This window comes from Leptidea sinapis, chromosome 11, assembly GCF_905404315.1.
Source record: "Leptidea sinapis chromosome 11, ilLepSina1.1, whole genome shotgun sequence".
In the NCBI taxonomy this organism is placed as follows: domain Eukaryota; kingdom Metazoa; phylum Arthropoda; class Insecta; order Lepidoptera; family Pieridae; genus Leptidea; species Leptidea sinapis.
The window spans coordinates 6,329,140-6,351,070 of record NC_066275.1 but is presented as its reverse complement, the minus strand read 5'-3'; the positions used below and the strand labels follow the sequence as shown (position 1 = coordinate 6,351,070).

The window sequence follows — 21,931 nt, the reverse complement described above, 5'->3', positions numbered from 1 at the left end:
TGATATCTATCGAAAACAAAGTGCCATTAGCTAATTGAATTATAAAACAACACAGAGAAAGTATTTTATCTTTAACATGTTCTATATGATAGTAATAATAATAAAAAACATTCCACCATCTTAAGTACTTGATCTGAAATGTAAGCATCGCGTGGACAGTCTTATAAATTGCATATGATCGGATTTTCATGACATCTTATTCCCAAAAAAAAATACTCAAAAGTCTATTTTTAATCAAAAATCAAATAAGAATTTGTGCTACTCTAGTATTTAAGAATATCCTAATATTGTCTTGTTAAATTTGTTTATCTTATCATACTACAATAATAAGTAACTAGTAGGTAAGTAACTACTGTATAGTCAATTTTAAATTGTTGTTTTTACTATACACTTTAACTTAATATTGTTTGTTAATTTTTTAAAAATTAGATATTAAAAAAACAAAACAATTTTATCAATACCAACACAAATAATTAGATATTCCCACCAGCGTAGGTCACGAAAATCTCGCCGGTGGCTTACTTAGTCACCCGTCACTCTAAGGTCATGACGTGTCCACCGCGTGCGCGTCACTCGAGCGCCGTCATCCCGTCCGCTGATGTATTGTAATGGGCAGGGCGTATCAATTAACATCAGCCTGTTACACCATTACACCACCTGTAAGATTCCTACTTCAGACTTTGGTCGGAGGGTAAGAAGAACTTAGTAAGATCATTAAGTTTTATTGCGAGAAGTCCATCTCAGACGAAATTTGGACGAAGTTAATGGATCTGGCAACGTGCAATTATAGGTTATCATTACAGAGAACTCGTGATACCAGCGAAATGAAGTGACTAAAGCCAGAATTATTCGGGTTAAGTAAAACTTAGGATTATTGTTATGAGTTGAACAGGTTGTTTACAGATTAGCTGAGGAATACAACCTTAGTGAAAATAAGTTTTAAGTGCAACTTGTATGTTAATTTAAAAATACAAGAATCTTTAAATATATATATAAAGAGGATACTTATAGTAATGATACAGTTTTTTTGTGTATATTTCCTTTCTTTTTCTTGAGAAAATAGCGAAATCGGTCAAAATGAACTTTGAACAAATCAATCCCCGTAAGACTCCTATTTGGGCGCTAACCATAAAAAAACCTTTCGTCGTTTAACATTCTTCGACGACACTCTCCTTGATGCCTCGCCTTTGCATCGGAATACTAGGTCTGAAAAATTCATTATTTAATAGCCTGTGGATGGTCGCTTAATTCCCAATCAGTGGTATCATTAAAAAAAACATTTATGTTATCCTAGCAGATTTTAACCACATGAACGTTGTTACACGCATTTTATTATCTTCATGTTTGTTTGTAACGGACTCATTTGTGAGAGACTTAGATCCACTTTAAACGCCCAGATTTCATTCAAACATCATAGATTTATCGAGAATCGATGACAGTACATTTGATAAAATTATTGTATTATTCAATTTACAAAATAAGATTCTTTTAAGGTATATAATTTTCATCTATGGTAAAGCAGGAATTGGTTAATATTAAATTTCAAAACAAATTTGCTATTTTTTTAGTTCGGTTTTCTATAAAAAGCGTGTATTTTAGTTTATTTATCTAATATTTATTTAACAATTCTTTAAAATATTGTTATGGCTCATCTGCATTATTGACCTCGTGACGTCAAGTATTAAAAACGCCAGCTTGATCGCAGACAATAATATCACGGACAACTCCAGGCTTTTCCAGACGCATAGGCGTCTAGGTAAGCGATAGCGAAGAAAAAAGAAATCTAGTAATCATTACTAATATTATTGTTGAGTGATGGTCTATAATACTATAAATATTTAATACTTTTCTTCTATTGGGTAATATAACTCGCTGTTATAATTAATATCTTTGCAACGCTAGTATGAACGAGTATTACTGAATGCAGGGGTAGGTCACGCGTGTCGTATGTTATGTGCGTGTATTTAAAATGGAAATTTAACATTATCATTCAATGAGCTTGATTAATTGGACTAAAAACATTGTATTTACTTCACAACAATGGTCAAGAGTGATTTTTTTCTGTGTGCTTTTCTTTCGTGTTTTTCTATACGCAGTAAATCGAGATCCAAATTACACTAAGCTATTTCTCTTTTTGGTATCGACAAAGCATACGTGAATATAATGTAACAAATATCATTAAGTTTGATAAATTTAATTTGTACCAAAAATAGATGATGCTGGAGTCAAACCCGCGCCTTTTGGATTCCGTCCGAGTGCTCTTACCAACTGAGCCAACCATCTAGATGACCATCATTTTGAGCGAGTTTGACAAATTTAATCCCAGAAGTGAGAGATACCACTTAAATATAAAAAATTGGTACCGATTTTGTGTTTTGAAAACATTCAAATTAGGCATGACACATGGCATAGCTGTGTGTTATCGCCTAGACTATTTCTTCTCCATAAGAATGATATTATGGATGCTTCCAGAAAGCATAGTTATGCAGTTTCAGTACTAGAGATATCGCTTTATACGGATGTAGCGGCCATGCAGTTCTATTTTAGAAAATCGTTGACCAGTGCCGGATGATTCTTCTATCTGTAATTAAATCCTTTCTTCAGAAGGTTGCTTAATAGGGAACAATGAACCTTGTACAGTTTAAGTCACAAATGACCCTTGTTTACGCGTCAATCAATATTTGTCATCAGGCACAATTTGTCGAATATCTGCGCTGGGACAGCACTCACCTAAATGCCTCATCTAGTCAAGACCCAATACTGAGTACTCAAAATCTCTTGCGATTGCCAATTCAAATTTAAATTTAAATATTCATATTCAAAATAGGATCTGATATCACTTATTCAAAGTCAAAAACTACCACCCATTCCAAAAAGTATGCCTCAGACCTGAAAAGAACGGGTGCAACAAACGGGCTTCTTCTTTTTTTCATAAAAATATGGTTACAAAGTAATATCGTAGAATTAAACTTATTATTTAACAGCCTGAGGCCGGTCCTCCATTATCAATCATGGTATCATTAAGAAAGTCATTTATGTTATAGTAACCTTTACCACACAAATGTTTTTAAGAATTCTTTTGAATATCGTAATACATTTGTTTTGAACATTTTCTGGGATCTTATTGTAAAAGCATATAAATCATTAGGCATTATAATTTCATGTCTGTTCCTGGTTCAAAGTCAAAAGGTTGTTAATAGCACGAATAGCCCTCTTCTGCATTACAAATATTGTATTAATATTGGCAGCGTTACCCCATAGCAATATACCATAGGACATACTGATATGGAAATAACTAAAGTAAACTAGTCGCGCCGCCTATATCAGTCAATTGTCTAATGTTTTTAACCGCGTATGCTGCAGAACTAAGTCTGTTCGCCAATCCTTCAATAATATATAATTCTATGTTGTCTAGAAGTTGAAACCACTGGCTTCAAAGAATATGGCGGTTATGAATAGACCAATGTAAAGGAGCCCACACAACCAGATCTGGAGTCAATTGGCTTCAACGAAGAACTTCTTGAATAATGCTATTTGATCAGAATTATTTAGTAGGAAGTTAGGAGTCTGTGAACAGCTCAATCACTCGATCATGATCACTTAAAGTCAGATGACCCCTGCGGTCTTTTCTCCTATTCTTCCAAAATAAAAAGTAACAGAAGAACTAAGTATGTCTGTGTGCAGTGTTTCTCCGTCTTCCAAATCAATTTTTGTACCAAAATAGAGGTGCAGTGAATCTTTTACAATCCATTTTGAGTAATGAATTTGCTAGTGGAGCAACAGAAAGATGAGAAACTCTATTTATGCTAACATCAGCAGATACCTTATTATTTAACTTTATCACATAAAATAATTTAGGTATTCTTTGATATTGTTTAATATGCAGAAATATTCAAACATTTCCTGCGGTTTCATCAGAATTTATTATTATTTGTCATACAATACCAATCTTGGCTTATTTATAGAAAAATAGGCATAGGAATCTCTTTATTCTTTGCAGAGGGAGCCGGTTTGGTGATGCCGTCAATTAGTAGCGTGGAAGCACTATTTGTGTGCCTATTTAAAAAGACGCCGTAACTAGTTAAATTACTGTACTAAATAACATTTTAAGTCTCAAACGTCCTAAACGGCAAATCCTAATTACATTGTAACCAGCATTGGCTGTGCGTATAACTTACTATCGAGTGAACGACTCGTCACTTTTTCTATAGAAAGGGGTACACCAAAAGCGTTTATTTTTCCTGCTTACTTACGTCTTTGTAAATATTCAAAATTCTGACAGAAAAGTGTTGTCTAATTCTACATTATTTCTTATGAGTCTCGCTATGATATAATAACTCTTCAGCCTTATAATAATAATTAGCTTGTAATGGTAATGTAGCTATCGGTTACCTTATTTAGGTGTTTGATATTTGCATACTTATGAATATATGTATCGTTCAGGTCTTCAAACAATGTCAGACATGCAAAAGTTTTTGTTATACTTCATAATTGACACACGCGTAATGTTACAGTTGATCAAATTCAGTTCGGCTATCAGTTTTCGTATTAGTATGATTGTGCTCTTGAAAGAAAGAGGAAGTAATTGAAAATGTATAATTTACGACTTATTATCTTTCTGTCCGTATGTCTGCAAATAAATTGTGTTTTATTTGATTTATACAGTGGGAAAAAAGTTAATGAAGAGCTCAAGAAACAACTTCGATCACAAAAAGCCTTTGAGTAAGTTCTTTTTCTTGAGTTACTTGAATTAATTGTTCAAGTTTTATTATAGTTGCCAAAGTCGACTTTGTACTCAGTTTTTTATTAATTTTATTTTTTCTTTAATTGTGATTCGCTATTAGCGTGCTATTAGCGTTTCGATTGTGTTGATGAGTATAGCCGATATATTTTTTTGTCAAATTCAAATTCTCTACCAAACTATCTACATTACTACATCTCGGAATCGGCTGAAACTATTTAGATGAAATTAACTTTTCGAGGTTTTTAGACATAGCTAGATAGCGTCTTAACTCCGCGCGCAGGTTAATCAACCATGTTGTATTAATAAACACCGCAGAACCAAAATCGAATAATTAGGCTATTTTTAACTTGCAACGCAAGACAGAGTATGTTAACCGTATCTTCCTTAGTTTTTACTATAACTTGTTCTTATAAACATATAATAGGTAAATCATATATAACAATGTTAACATAATAATAATAATCTTGTTTTAGTCATAGCTACTTAATAAAAACACACAGATCTTAATTTTGGTGTTATTTGTTGAAGACACTACAAAAGCATACTCCAATTCTGTGTTATTATTATTATTATAATATTAATTTATTCAATAATATACAGATAACATTTATCTTAATCTTTATTGCATTGGACATCAATAGAGCTGAGTAGTTCAACTAATAGTAAGTGATCACCGCCATGCTTCTAGTTATGGCCAGAAAAATGACTTGTTATTGTTTTTATTGATATGGTTTTGAAACCACGCGAAGTGAAGTTCCTTTAGCCGTATTTTTGTTTGCATTGAATAACTTTCTCAAGATCTGTACAGTGTATGGTTGCATTAATTTGGTAGAATGCTACGTGTGTAAAAATATTTAATAAATTACCAAACGAAATAAATAAGGAGACAGTGTTAAATAGATTTAAATTTAAATGATTAACACTTAATAAACGAATATTATCAAACGAAGTGGTAACTGGCACCAATACTATTTTTAATATTATAATTTTTTGTGATTATTTTTACTACATTATCTCTTAACATTTCATTAATTATTGTAATTGTATATTGTAGTGTTTTTAGATATAGCTTTACGTTGGTCAAATTAAATGTAGCAGTAATTATTGATTGTTTTAGGTTACAATGAAATATTTGCATGTCTGTCAAGACGAAACGTGTGCCTACCAATTTGCCTACTCTTAAATTTGTAACAACTTTGCGCCTGATTGTTTCTGGCAAATAAAGAACTTTGAGTTTAGGATGCTAGGTATTTCTCAAGTTAAACAGCTATTTAAAATATTCATATATATTAAGGTCGAATATTTGGAAAATTAATGCCGTATATAATTATTTTTTTATGATAATATTTTATTTATTACAGGCAGTGTACAGTTGATATAAAGTCATGCACAGTTCAAGAAGGAAGTCGAGTGAGCGGCACTTGTAATAATTACAAATACCCAGCGGCTGGTGCTGCCGGTCGTCCATACTTACGTCTCCTTAAGCCTGATTATGCCAACGGTAAATTTTTGACCTTGAGAACATGATTTTATCTTTTTTTTAATAATAATAAGGGTTCAGACGAGCAGGACGTTCAGCAGTTGATACTCCCTGCCCATTACAATGCAGTGCCACTCAGGATTCTTGAAAGACCTAAAATTTTCTGTGGCACTACAACTGCGCTCGTCGCCTTGAGACATAAGATGTTAAGTCTCATTTGCCCAGTAATTTTACTAGCTACGGCGCCCTGCAGACCGAAACACGGTAATGTTTACACATTACTGCTTCACTGTAGAAAAAGGGGCCGTTGTTGTTACCCATAATCTAGCCGGCATCCTGTGCAAAGTAGCCTCCCACTGGTAAGGTTGTCAATCAGTTAAATACTCATCCACATTTTAACATCAAATGATATTATACGTTATATAAAAGATCGCAGTCTTATAATCATTAAATTTCAGGTCAGGAAATAAGGACAGGCACAAATGGCAAGCCATTACCGTCAGCTCGCAAAATTCGTACAACTCTCGAAAGAGTTGGTTTCTTCCCGGATACAAGTGCGTTCAATGCGGCCGCTATTCATTTCATTGAGTTAATCCATAAAGATTTAAGCGCTATGAATGGTCCTAGTAAGTACTTTATCTATATTAGAAAATATTTTTTATGCTACCGAAACTGTGTCATTTCCTTCGAGTACGAAAACCTATCTCTACTTCACGTTTTGATGATTTTATTGTTTATCTCCTATATAATTAATTTATACATCTAGATAGAGCCTGATCCTTCTTCTGTTAGACAATGTACCGTAACAGGCCAGTTTTTATCACTTTAGTGTGCATGACAGCTACGTCTTACACCCGCAATACCTTAGTCGATTTGTATTAGTGTGCGTGAATTTGCTGAAAATAGAGGTTACAGTTTGCCGCTTTTTTAGACGAGTTCACCGCTGTCACAGTCTATCTAACGTAAGATCACGCAACACAATATAATACACATTACGCAATACAACATTTGTTAATAACAATTAAAAGGCATAAAAAGCATTTATTTTCTCAGAATTGAATTCCTTGAAGTTCTTTTTGATGTCCGTGAGTGAAGGAAGGGTGCAAGAAACTCTCTCAACTCTTTTAAATAAAATGTGCATATATATGTATATAATATACATATAATTTATAAACAAATTATTTGACAGCCCTGAAAATATATGTTATAGATTTCTGTGCTAAAATTTAATTTAATTTGTTTTTGATCATAATAACTATAATACAGTTTATAGAAAGCACTATGTTCCACTTTCAAAAGAAAGTTTCCCCTTATTTTAGCCGATACAACATGACAACATGAGGACATTCAAAATATGTGTTAACGTATACAAAAGGGTAAGGGCGGCGAATAACTCGGCGACCCTACACTTGTTTATCATGTAGTAGTCAAAGTCAAAGTTCTTTATTTGGAAGAACATTTATAGGTAAAGTTCTTACAAATATAGGAGAAGGCACATTTTTTGTCTTGATGACGAGCAAAATGTTTTATTGGTTAAGTTTTATTATATATATATAAGTTATACTGCATTAAACTTACTAGCCTTGCTCGGATTTTTAAGAATGTACAAAACTTGAACAAAAAAAACTAATGGGATATCTGGATTCAAACCGGCGTCTTCTGCTTTCCGGATCACCCAATGTCCCATCTAAGCTATTACAGTCTTGTATATAGTGGCGAAATTTACCTTTGTATTCTAATGTTATTGTAGCTGTTCTCATTAAAACACGGATAAAACTACATTTTTTAAAATTGAATCCTTGCTAGATCGATTTATCGCCCCCGAAATCCCCTGTATACTAAATTTTATGAAAATCGTTGGAGCTGTTTCCGAGATTCAGATTATATAATATACATATATATATATAATATCCGGACGACCGAGCCTTGCTCGGATTCTTAAGAATGTACAAAACTTGAACAAAAAAAAAACTAATAGGACATCTGGATTCGAACCGGGGTCTTCTGCTTTCCGGATCACCCAATGTCCCATCTGAGCTATAATAGTCTTGTATATAGTGGCGAAATTTACATTTGTTTTTTTTTTTTTTTATGGAATAGGAGGACAAACGAGCGTACGGGTCACCTGGTGTTAAGTGATCACCGCCGCCCACATTCTCTTGCAACACCAGAGGAATCACAAGAGCGTTGCCGGCCTTTAAGGAAGGTGTACGCGCTTTTTTTGATGGTACCCATGTCGTATCGTCCCCGAAACACCGCACAAGGAAGCTCATTCCACAGCTTTGTAGTACGAGGGAGAAAGCTTCTTGAAAACCGCACTGTGGAGGACCGCCACACATCCAGATGGTGGGGATGATATCCTAACTTGTGGCGTGTCGTGCGATGGTGAAATTCGGCGGCAGGAATCAGGTTAAACAGCTCTTCGGAACACTCCCCGTGATAAATGCGGTAGAAGACACACAATGAAGTGACGTCTCTACGCAACGCCAAGTGATCCAGCCGTTCACAGAGCACTGAGTCCCCGACAATTCGAGCTGCTGTACGTTGCACGCGGTCAAATGGATCGAGCAGATACTGGGGTGCACCAGACCAGAGATGACAGCAATACTCCATGTGTGGCCGGACCTGCGCTTTGTAGAGCGCTAGAATGTGGGCCGGCTTGAAGTATTGCCGTGCTCTATTGATGACGCCCAGCTTCTTCGAAGCCAATTTGGCTTTGCCCTCCAGATGGCCACGGAATTGGCAATCGCGCGAGATTTCTAGACCCAGTATTCCGATACTAGGTGCGGCTTTAAGAGAAGTGTTCTCGAAGAGCGGTGATACGACAAATGGGGTTTTTTTAGTGGTAAACGCGCAAACTTGAGTCTTCTGGGGGTTAAATTGGACAAGGTTCAATTTACCCCATTCCGCGACCTTCTCGAGAGAGGACTCGATAGAAGACACAAGTTTCTCCCGGCACTGGTCGACGATTTCCCGAGAGAGACCTGCATGGCCCGTGTATACGGCATCACCAGTGCTGTCATCCGCATAGCAATGCATGTTGGAGGTGTCCAACATATCATTGATATGCAGAAGAAACAGCGTAGGAGATAGCACACAGCCTTGGGGCACTCCAGCATTCACGGGCTTCGGGTTCGAGCAATATCCGTCGACAACGACCTGTATGCTACGCCCAGTGAGGAAGCTGGAGGTCCACTTGCACAAGCTCTCGGGAAGCCCAAATGATGGAAGTTTTGAGAGGAGCGCCTTGTGCCATACACGATCAAAGGCCTTCGCTATATACAGGCTAACTGCCAGGCCTTCCCCCTTGCTTTCAATAGCCGCCACCCATCTATGTGTTAGGTATACCAGAAGATCACCTGCCGACCGTCCATGGCGAAAGCCGTACTGTCGGTCGTTGATCAACTGGTGACCCTCTAGGTATACTATAAGCTGGTGGCTAATTATGCTCTCCATGATTTTGGAGAGCAGGGAGGTGATAGCAATAGGCCTGTAGTTCGCCGGATCCGAACTGTCTCCTTTTTTTTGGATCGGATGGACAAGGGCTGACTTCCATGAGTCAGGGACTACGCCTTTGGAATAAGAGTGCCGGAATAAACGCGTTAGCACCGGCGTCAACTCAGGGGCACACGTTCTAAGCACGATTGGAGAAATGCCATCCGGCCCGCTCGACTTCCTGACGTCCAACGAAAACAGAGCTCGCCTAACAGTTTTCTGTCTGAACTGTACTTCAGGCATAGAGCTCTGACACCGCGGGATGGTCGGCGGTGTTTTTCCGTTGTCGTCAAGAGTCGAGTTGGAGGCGAAAAGAGCGCACAGGAGCTCGGCTTTCTCTTTTGCCGTATGGGCCAGGGTGTCATTCCTCATGTGCAACGGCGGCATGGACGGCTGGTTGAAGTCACCAAGAGCAGCTTTCGACAACGACCAGAACTTTGTATTCTAATGTTATTGTAGCTGTTTCTCATTCAAACATGGATAAAACCATTTTTTTTAAATTGAAACCTAGCTAGATCGATTTATCACCCCTGAAATCCCCTGCATACTTAATTTTATGAAAATCGTTGGAGCCGTTTCCGAGATTCAAATTATATATATACAAGAATTGCTCGTTTAAAGATATAAGATAAGATATAAAGGACGTCAGAATATCAAAAAGTAGCCATGTATTTCTAGAACAATGTATCTCGATGAATCAGAATAAGCCTGCAATTTAAACGTTTAAATTGCTTCTGTATTCTCGTTTAACATTGTACAAATGCACGTCATTCTTTCTTTATTCCACTTTGGGTAATAGCATCATAAAACATGAGAAAATTCATTTTACATCACAAAATTCAAATCTTTCCGCTTTGTGAGATTTTAAGTCTAAATTTCTTGGTAGTACATATTAGTAGCACATTTACATAAGAATAATATATAATTATGATATTATAATGTATTAACAACATTAATATGATTTTATGTTTAATTTTTAGCCGACTTCAAAAAAGGAGGAGAACCTCCTCCTCTTCCAGTTCGTCGGTTTTTTTTTATGTTTGTTACCTCAAAACTTTCGACTGGGTCTACCGATTTTGATAATTCTTTTTTTATTTGAATGCTGGTACTTCCCGTGTAGTCTCTTTGTAGTTTTGGTGCAGATCTGACAGTGGAATCCATGAGAAAACCATAAAAGTCTTAAATTTGATATACATACGTATAGCAATACTATAGATAGTAATAGACTATAGATAGCAATAGATAGATATACTTCAAAGATAATTTGGTGAGAGTTTGATTAGGTTCAATCACAAAGTAACGGAACTCTTCAATTCATAGTCAACTCTCAATCTACACATATTTAGATAAATTGTTAGTTAGTGTACTTCAAATTCACTAAAAATCTAAAAATAAAAAATATTTTAACAAAAAAACAACCGACTTCAAAAACACTATTCCAAAACAATAGATATGATATGCACTTTAGTGCATATTATATCTTGAGCTTGAGTAGTGAGGAGGCGAGAGGCGAGAGCGGGTCGCGGCGGAAGGACACCGATTCCAAAAATAACAATAATCGTAACTAGAATTAGATTTATTAATTAAATTGTATAAGAATACGCAACAATTTGTTATGTTTTTAAAGTGATAACCATCACTTCTAGGATCAATAGTTGGAGTTTTAACGCCGGAGGTCGTGGGTTCGAATCCCGCATCGTTCATAAAATTTTGTTTTTCAAATTTTATTTGTGTATACATACGCAATTATTTTTATACTTTTTAGTGCATATCTATTGTTTTGGAATAGTGTTTTTGAAGTCGGTTGTTTTTTTATTAAAATACTTTTTATATTATCATATCCTATGATAACATTTTTATTACTTCTAGTTGATTTCATTTATAAAAGGCAGCACTGTTGTACATCGCAAAGTTCACAGGACACCAAATGTATCCCAATAGAGATTCCCAACAAGGACCCTTATCACAAAGGGAATATTCGCTGTCTAAACTTCTCGAGAGCTGAAACCTTCCAAGAAATAAGTTGCACGCGGGATTTAATGCCCGAACAGGTACGCTTGTATGCTTGTAGTTAATATGGAGTATAATACAACCAATTTTAATTGGTTGTATGTATACCTTCTTTATTACAATATTGGTTTTTTCTACAAACGTAAAATAGCACGTGGAATATTTTTTTAAAGATTTTTGTTTTATTATGCCACAATAGAATAACTTATTGCGTGCCTAAATATAAATAAACACACTTTTTTTGTGTTTCTTATATTCCATGAACTGACCCTTTTAACTTGAAAACTATTTTCCTCATCTTCATAGCAATGAGAATTACAAAACAATTTATTGAACACATACGATTGAAATTGTTAATATTTTTTGATATTCAAACGTGAAAACGACCTTTTCTAAGATTATTCGGTCGATAGACTGTCTGTCCATCTATCAAGACTTTCTTTTCTAAGAACACGGATGTACATGGCCTGTGGGAGGCTCCTTTACACAGAGGCCCACCTAGATTATGGGAACCTCAACAGCGCCTATTTCTGCCATGAAGTAGTAATATGAAAACATTACTGTGTTTCGGACAGAAAGGCGCCGTAGCTAGTAAAGTTACTGGGCAAATGAGACTTAACATCTTATGTCTCAAGGTTTCGAGCGCAGTTGTAGTGCCGCGCAGAATATTTCACTTTATCAAGAATCCTGAGTGGCATTGCATTATTATGGGCAGGGCGTATCAGTTACCATCACCTGCACATTCTGCTCGTCTCGTCCCTTATTGCCATTAAAAAACGAAATTCTTGTGTTGTCCTTGAAATTGCAAAAATCACGTCTAATATCCACGCAGATAAATTAAATCATAATGTAGGCTTTTCTATCCTCAAGTGCTAAATGAGGGCAAGTTACATCTCAAGAAAAACACAGTTTAGTACAACAATAATCTGAAGCCATAATGTATTTTTACAAGTTATATTGGAATAAGCAACAGCCAAACAATAAACTATTCCTTTTTTGTAAAACACCGTATCTTTTTAAGAGCTTAATTAACCTAATTTTGATACTTCATGAGTATGGTATAATAGTGTTCACGATTATTATGGACGAGGAGGGCCAACGAGCGTATAGGTCATCTGATGTTAAGTGATCACCACCGCCCACATTCTCTTGAAACACCAGAGGAATCACGAGAGCGTCACCGTCCTTTCATGAAGGTGCACGCGCTTTTTGTATCGAATAAGTATTTTTTATGGTAAAAATTCCTTAATTTTATATATAAGACATACTGATTTTTTTGCAAGTGCCTCTGTTGATCGGTGCCAGGGTATGTTTACAAACAAACAAAGACAAACAATAAATAAGAAAAAGGAATTAATAATTCTTAACTATATAATAAAACTTTTACAATTGCAATAGTTTCTATATTAAATTCAAATTGCAATATTTTTGTTCAAAATCTCTTATTGAACATGAAAAACTGCCACCCATCCCAAAAAGACTCAGACCTGAGAAGAACGGGCGCAAGAAACTCAGTGGGCTTTTTTTATATAAAATATGGATTACAATGTGATATCGTACAATAAACATTTATAATTAAAGAGCCTGAGGGTGTTAGCTACATTCACAGTCTGTGGTGTCATTAAGAAAGTAGTTTATGCTATAGTAAACTTTCCCACATAAACGTTTTTTAACAATTCTTTTAAATTTCGTAACACCTATTTTGTTTTGTACATTTTCTGGGATCATATTGTAGAAGCATATACAATATACATTGCCAAATAAAAGACTTACTAACTCGACTTAATCGAGTAGTAGGCATAACAAGTTTATGTTTGTTCATCGTGTTAACATTATGAATGTCACAGTTTCTAGCAAATTCCTCAATGTGCTTATGAACATATAGAACATTATCATAAATGTATTGAGAAGCAACAGTCAAAATGTTTATATCTTTAAATTTTTCTCTTAATGATTCATTAGGATCTTGGTTAGAAATAGCGCGAATAGCCCTCTTCTGCAGCACAAAGATGGCCGCACTGCCCCACAACAATATACCATGGGGCATAATTCTATGAAAATAACTAAAGTTTACTAGTCGCACCGTATCTATGTCAGTTAACTGTCTAATTTTCTTAACCGCCTATGCTGCAGAACTAAGCCTATTCGCCAATTCATCAATATAGTTCTATATATTCTTTATAGTAAATTTCTTGGGCGGAAGAGGTAGAATGGCGATAAATACTCATCTCTTGTTTCAAATAGTTATACAATTTAATTGAGGTTAGTTAAACACAGAATATACGACAAAACACTTAACTTGATAAAGGTGAAGAAAAAACAAGGGGCCATAGAGAAATAGTGAACCAGATCTCATGATTATACAAAATGTATAATTTTGTATTGTCATAATTATTATAGATATACTACAACAAAATTTAATAAAGGGAGTTAAAACTAGCATTATTTCACAGATCAATTACCAGACGCCGTTACTAGATCTATCAGTTATATATGGTGCGGAGGAGAAATCCAAAGATCCTGTGAGATCCTACAAGAATGGCATGTTGAGACTGAAGTTGAGAGACAATCGATATGTTCCAATCAGCGGGAATGATTGCTTCCGACACGACGGAGATCAGAACCTTTGTTATAAAATTGGTGAGACTTGTTGTTGATTTATTTGACTGATTATTTTATAAAGAGCACCCATCTTTGTTTGTATAATATATATTGGTATTATTATGACGAGTCCTGTGAATCGGTGATATCGCCGGCGTAGATTTCAATACGTCATAATTTGACTATTAATGATTAATTATAACTTAGAAAACTTATAAGTCTACATTGACCACAAAACAGTTTAAGGACATACCTATTCTGTGAGATTGACAACCTTTTGCTGTGAAACACCCAATAGAAACAGGCCAAGTTACTTTAGTTATCGTGACGAGCTACGCCTTACACTCGCGATTTGTATGTCACTTTGTGTTAGTGTGCGAGCAATGCTCAAAATAGAGTTAACTGTCTGACTTATTTTATATGACGTTTTCATAGATGTTAGATTATTAGCTAGACGTATAAATGATCTATAATTGAAATCGGTTGGCGCGATATTGAGTTATTCGTAAATTTGTTGCGCACATACTCATAGCAAATTTAAGACTTTTATCGTTTTCTCATGGTTGCCAAAAAAAGAATTATCAAAATTGGTTCACCCAGTCGAAAGTTAGGTAACAAACATAAAAAACATACCGACGAATTGAGAGCCTCCTCCTTTTTTGAAGTCGGTTAAATAGAGCGACTCTATTGTTTTCATTTATGGCTGTTTCCTTACATCTGTCCCATTGTGACAAGCGGCTCTTGCCTGGGAACTTGGCAATAATTGTACCATATTAAATGAAAATACATTCGTTTTTATTAAATTACTTACGCTTTTTGCGTATCAATCTTATATTAATAAATTAACCTTATCGATGATAAGACACAACATCTTTTTTTTGAGCCGTTATTGTATTATTTATGTACTTTTTATAGCACACTTAGGCTTGTTGATTGACACACAGTTGACACACGACTAAGGAGAAAAGTGTGCTTACATTGTCTTTTTGCACACATTTGCCGTACCGTTATCAGACTGCTAATGATAAAATGTCCATATGTATAGAATGTCATTGAACTGACAACGAGAAATTAAAATTAATTCTTAATCTATTTCTGAGACATATATCATAATATATAATATCAGACGGGGCAAGGCTGGTCACATTGTCAGAATCTTTGTGGTTGTCCATTATTGTGGGCATTTAACACGACAGTTTCACTTCACAAAGCTTTTAAGTTACTTCATAGCTATAATAAATTACGTAATAAGAATGTGGTGTTCAGGCAACCGCCTCGCTCGATAGTTCTTCCCTGACTGCTTGATCTGAACCGCACTCGCACCGCACGTCAATTACACCCGAGCCAAGACGCGTACCGAAACATTTTCGTACTCGCTCGTGACTCGACGATCTCTACTACGACATAATATATCTTAATTATTTTCTTAAAGTCCTATTTTGAACATATTCTACCTTACTCTTAAGGTTTACCAACAATAGACATTATGGATATTCGTACGACGACGCTTGCAATATTCTTCATGCGAGAACACAATCGACTCGCTAAGGCACTTCACGAGTTAAATCCTTGCTGGAAAGACGACAGATTATTCAAGGTTGCTCGACAAATCAATATAGCAACTGCTGCCAATATATTTATGTATGAACTCTTGCCTAATATTATGGGTAAGTATGTTGTTATACTAATCATATTTGTATTGACTTTGTTACAACCTAAAAGTATATATATATATAGTAGAGCATGTATATCTTTACTATAGACAGATACTTTTATAAATCCCATGGGACTCCCAGTACTTCGATCTATTGAGTTGTAGTGTTATAAATATATCCCTGACTTTTGAAACTATCATGGCTTTCAACAGTAAAGTATTTTTTTTAAATAGCAGGATATGGGCGCGTGAGCATAACATTGGAAATATAATTTATTATTTAAGAGAAACCTAAAATTCCTTGAATCATGGTATATTATGGTCCCATTAAAAAATATATGTTTGCACAAATAAATCGGCAAAAATTCACAAATCTATTTATTTACGATATAATATGATCAAAATGCTGATTTAATTCGCAAACTAAAACCATATAGTATTTCTTAGAAACCTTATAAATAATAATAATAAATTTCTATATTTTGGCGACAGAGGGTCATATTTTGTTAATTACAGGCTTAAAACCCACATAGTTTTTATATTAGTATGTTACAATTTGTACGATTTGCTTAATATAATAAATTCATAATACATAATAACACAAAAAAATTGGAAAATCCAAAGTGCATGCCTCGAAAGCTTATGCTATATTTTTTTTGTAAAAATTAAATTTCGAATAAAATCGAATAATCTGCGTTTTTTTTTTTTAAAAACGAGAAGGTCTACATTAGTGATTTCGAAAGGAACCTTCTCTGCTTAATTCTAAAAATTGTGGATAAAGAATTAAGACGTTTCGTCAAGTCGTTCTCGAGAGATCCGTACCACGCCGTTTCTATGAACCACAGACTAATGGACGTCCACGATAATTTTTTTTAATGAACTTTTTTTATATTAACACGTATTGGACAATTTAAAAAAAAAGTATCAGGATTATTCATTAGTGTCTCAGCTTTGTATTGATGTGCTTTTTATAATGTGTAAGAGTAATAGAAAAAAACTATGCAGTTTGAAGAGTGGAAATCGTGTGACCTTGACAGGTCGGTTATAAAGCACACCCTCGCCGCTTCGCGTTCGACGCGTGCATATCTTTGGTAACAATCAGAGACAGCGTGTTTTTATCGGACAAGAACTTGAATGAATCGCTGCAATATTGGCGAATCCAGTTTTCCCGTTATTATATTCAGAATACTGTTTGAGCTCGAACGCAGCTTCCGTTCGTGCTTCAGCGAACATGCCTGACGCCGAACAAAACCGCGGTGAGCCCAGCAGCATCCTGAAACTTAATCTATATACTAGTTATTTAATATTAACCAATAATTTTATTAAATTATTGTTGAAACTACTTCGAAGGTTATTCAAATATGATGAGCTATGGCCTCTTATCAAATAATGTTGATTATGTCAAACAATATGATGAAGAGAGCCAGCCTGGAGTTTATGCTGAATTTGCTATTGGACTTAGATTCTTCAGGACATTTCTCAGCGGAAATATAAAGTAAGTTGTTTTCTTTTAATCATCTTGACAACAAGTTGGTGTTATGTAGATATATATATAGTGGTTAAAATTAAACAAATTGAAATATTATTCTCCAAAACAAGATTTTAAATTATTTATTGAACGTCGTAAACTACCAGCAATTCGAAAATTTATGCCTCAGACCGAGAAGAAAGTTACAATGAAATTTATTGATCAAAAAGCCTGAGGACGGTAGCTCTATTCCCAATCCGTGGAATTATTTAGATAGACATTTATATAAATAAATAATTTAATAATGACTCACAAAACTTTAAATGACATATTGAATCTTTGATTGGATCTAGAGATTGGAACTTGTACTACGTTCTACGGTCTTCTTGGGTATCACGTTAGATAAAAAGCTTCAGTGGGGTCCACATATTTCCCATCTAGCAGATAGACTCTGTGGCATATGCAGTTAGAAAGATTAGAGAGTACACGAATGTTGCGACCGCTAGATTAGTGTACTTCAGTTATTTTCATAGCATCATGACGTACGGTTTATTACTATGGGGTCATGCTGCTGACATTGATATAGCGTTTGCTCTGCAAAAGAGAGCTGTTCGTGCTATATATCAGCTTGGTTATAAACAGTCTCTCATAGAAAAATTTAAAGAAATAAATATTATGCTGTTCATTGTCAGTACATTTATGAAAATTTAATAAATGTTCACAAAAATCGTCACCTTTTTGCTCTTAATTGTGATTTTCATTATTATAACACTAGAAATAAGGGATTGCTTGTAACTAATTCTAGTAGGCTTCATAAGATACATAATAGCTTTAAGGGTAAATGTATATACTTCTATAATAAAGTCCCAGCCACTGTTCAGGCATTATCTATAAATAAATTTAAATGTTTTATAAAAAAATGGCTCTGTAGTAAATCCTATTACTCCACTGCTGAATATCTAAATGATTGGACAGCCTGGGACTAGATTGTGATTATTTTATAGCGATAGAAATTACTGTACTATATTGTATATTTTTATTGAAAAGAGCGCAAAAAAAGAATTCTGGGAGAGTTCCTTGCGCCGCTTCTTCTCTCTCAGAGCGCCATTTGTTTCCGTAGCGGTAGTAGTATCTAGTAGAAATGACATCAAAAAGAAATCTAAAGGAATAAATTTTGAGAAAATAAATGCCTTTTACACCTTTTTATGCCTTTTATTATACTAAACTTTACCGCATAAACGTTTCTTGACAATAATTTTTAAATTTTGTAACCCATTCTTTTTTAACATTGTCTGTTGTACAAACAAAAAAATCGACCATCAAATAACTTCCTAAATCAATTTAAGCAAGTAGTAGGTATAACAAGTTAATATTAATCGTTCTAATCCTCGTGTTAGCATTATGATTATAAAAAAAAATAGTTTCACTAATGTGCCTATGTATATCCATTTACTCTATCTTATCAAGTATCCCTAGCCTTAATTGACAATTATTATCCTTTTCCTATCATTGAATATACAATCAAGAGTTTTTTTTTATGAATAGATTGAATTCGACGATACAAACTTTATCATCACGAAAATTATCTACTACTACTAACTAATTTAAGTAACTAATAAAGAACAGTGATGTTATACTTAATTGTCGAATTAGATTTTTTCTATCTTGTTTGGAAAACCTCTCGATTTCATTACGAACAGTTATTAAATAGCTAAGAGAAAATACCTTTTGTTGCATAGTTATGAAAATTATATGGGATTATAGATATACTTTAGTAATTTTGTATATTATTTGAAATATTTAACAGATTATATAACGAGAAATATGAAGAAGTGGGACAAATAGTACTCGAGGAAAGTTTCAATTTACAAAATCTGCTTGAAACCGGCAAAATTTTAGATGAGATTAACCGAGGTACTTTCCACCAGAGTGCTGGAAAGTGGATGGACAGAGGAACTAATCAGGTTAACTATATTTTTTCATCAAATTGAAAGTTTAGAATATAATTTGTATCTATGCATTTTCCTATGAATTTATGCTCTGTATTTCTAATTATAAATATTCGAACTCTGTTGCATTTCAGATAGAGAAAAATAATACATCAAAAGTAAAATTACAAGAAGTGTTCGATCAAATCTCTATGGACATACAGCGCGGTAGAGATATGGGTGTACGAGGTTACAATGATTATAGGAACTTGTGTGGCTTGAGACATGCTAAATCATTCAGTGATCTTTTAGATGTTATTGATAGAGAGGTTTGTAGCTACGTGGAATACATTATATACTAAAGTGATACTAGGGTATTCTTTATAGTATAAAGTTTATGAAATTCTGAAGTAAATTATGAATTTGAATTGATCAATGGTCAAAAAATGGTTGCTTGTAAGTTGTAGATTTCATTTCATTTGTAGAGTTATTTTATGAAACAAAAAAAATTAAAAGACAAATGACCTGATGTGTCATTATTACTACCTCCGATGGTTTAACGCAAAAAGTAATAATTACGGTTGTACTGGTTTGAATGAAAGAGATCATGAAAGATGCTGCTAATTTCCACGGCATTAGACTTTGAAATACTTCAAACAGAACTGACAGATTATGCCCATTCAAACTAAGTTAATAAACAAAATCGTGGCTCTCTCATGTTTTGGTTCCTAAATGGAATCTTATACACAAATAAAATTTGAAAAACAAAATTTTGTGAACGATGCGGGACTCGAACCAACATAGGCATTGGGGTTGAACAGGTTATCAACTGTAAAGTAGATCCTGTAGATGAAGCCACAACCTGAGAGTTGAACAAAGCATACAAGATTTTATGACGATACGTCACTCGAACAGTTGGCTCAGTTGGATAGAGCACTGGCATGGACCGCCAGAGGTCGTGGGTTTGAGTCCCGCATCGTTGATAAAATTTTGGTTTTTTAAATTTTATTTGTGCATTAATCCTAGAAGTGAGGGTTATCACTTTAAAAACATAACAAATTGTTTGGAATCTTATAGCATTTTTTTATAATTCTACGACATATAGATAGTCTGGAGTAAGGAGTCATAGGATATTCGATCTATAGTTAGGGACTGGTCAGTTTTTTGCCCATTAAATTGCGTAGAGTATTCCTGATCCATGGGCATCTTTAAAATATTAAATTATTTTGAGTTAAGGATGCATGCAGTAATGCAAAATATATTATTGATAAAATTTTAAATTTCTAGAAAGTTGAAGCTCTAAAACAGTTATATACGAACGTGGATGACATCGACTTACTAGCTGGTATTATGAGTGAAACAAATATAGATCACACGTTTGTTGGTCCTACTTTGTTCTGTATTATTGTAAAACAACTACAACTGTTCAGATATTCAGATCGCTTCTGGTTTGAAAGTGGTGATAATAGTCATAAATTTTCTTTGGGTGAGTAATCAATATATTATATTAAACGTAATTTATATAATTTAACATTTACTCCCTAATGGTCCGCTAACTTAAAACAGCCGCTAAGTAGTGGTTTTCCTCATTCTGACTTAGGTCAATAGAAGAAGACAGAGTGACAATTAGCAATGCTTTAAGGTAGCACACTATTATGAATAAGGGGGTAAGTAAGTCTTTACCATCCATTCGCCAACATTTTTTTAATTTTAATTACCATCTAGCCTTGGACTTATAAGCATTCAATTATAAAATAATTGACTAAACAATTTTTGTCTTTTTTTGATGATTTCTTTCGTCACTTTAATGGTATATTTTTATGACAATAATGGACGAGACGAGCAGGACGTTAAGCTGATGGTAATTGATGCGCCCTGCAGTGCCGCTATGGATTCTTGAAAAATCCAAAAACTTTGAGCGGTAGGGCTTATCAATTACCATTAGCTGAACGTCCTGCTCGTCTCGTCCATTATTGTCATAAAAATATACCATTAAAGTGACGAATAAAATTAATTCGCTTTCAGATCAATTGCGGGAAATCAGGAAAACAAACATGGCAAGGTTTGCATGTGACAACGTGGACGGAATTACATTCATACAACCGCATGCTTTGTTGAACACTCAACTATGGTACGTTTTGATTAATTCATTTATTGCACAATGCGTAAACTCTTTCCATTTCACGTTTATAAAATACTAGTGTGTAGAATAGTTGTGGATTAGTTTTAACCGACTCCAAAAAAAGGAGGAGGTTCTAAATTAAACGGGTTTTTTATGTTTGTTACCTCAGAACTTTCGATTTCGATATTTTTTTTTTTATGGAATAGGAGGACAAACGAGCGTACGGGTCACCTGGTGTTAAGTGATCACCGCCGCCCACACTCTCCTGCAACACCAGAGGAATCACAAGAGCGTTGCCGGCCTTTAAGGAAGGTGTACGCGCTTTTCTTGAAGGTACCCATGTCGTATCGTCCCGGCAACACCGCACAAGGAAGCTCATTCCACAGCTTCGTGGTACGAGGAAGAAAGCTCCTTGAAAACCGCACTGTG

General features: G+C 34.7%; 2 protein-coding genes and 1 long non-coding RNA gene across 3 annotated transcripts in view; 2 read left to right on the top strand and 1 right to left on the bottom strand.

The window, feature by feature from the left end:
* The window catches only part of LOC126966691 (protein artichoke), a 441,824-nt gene that overhangs the window by 237,647 nt on the left and 182,246 nt on the right, over positions 1-21,931 (bottom strand). The gene's annotated exons all lie outside the window — the stretch shown is intronic.
* Positions 1-21,931, top strand: part of LOC126966965 (peroxidase-like) — a 388,039-nt gene that overhangs the window by 364,592 nt on the left and 1,516 nt on the right. The window lies entirely within an intron of this gene.
* Positions 6,159-11,764, top strand: LOC126966788 (uncharacterized). Its single transcript, XR_007729809.1, has 3 exons — positions 6,159-6,245; positions 6,683-6,850; positions 11,589-11,764. It is a non-coding gene; the product is annotated as an uncharacterized LOC126966788 (long non-coding RNA).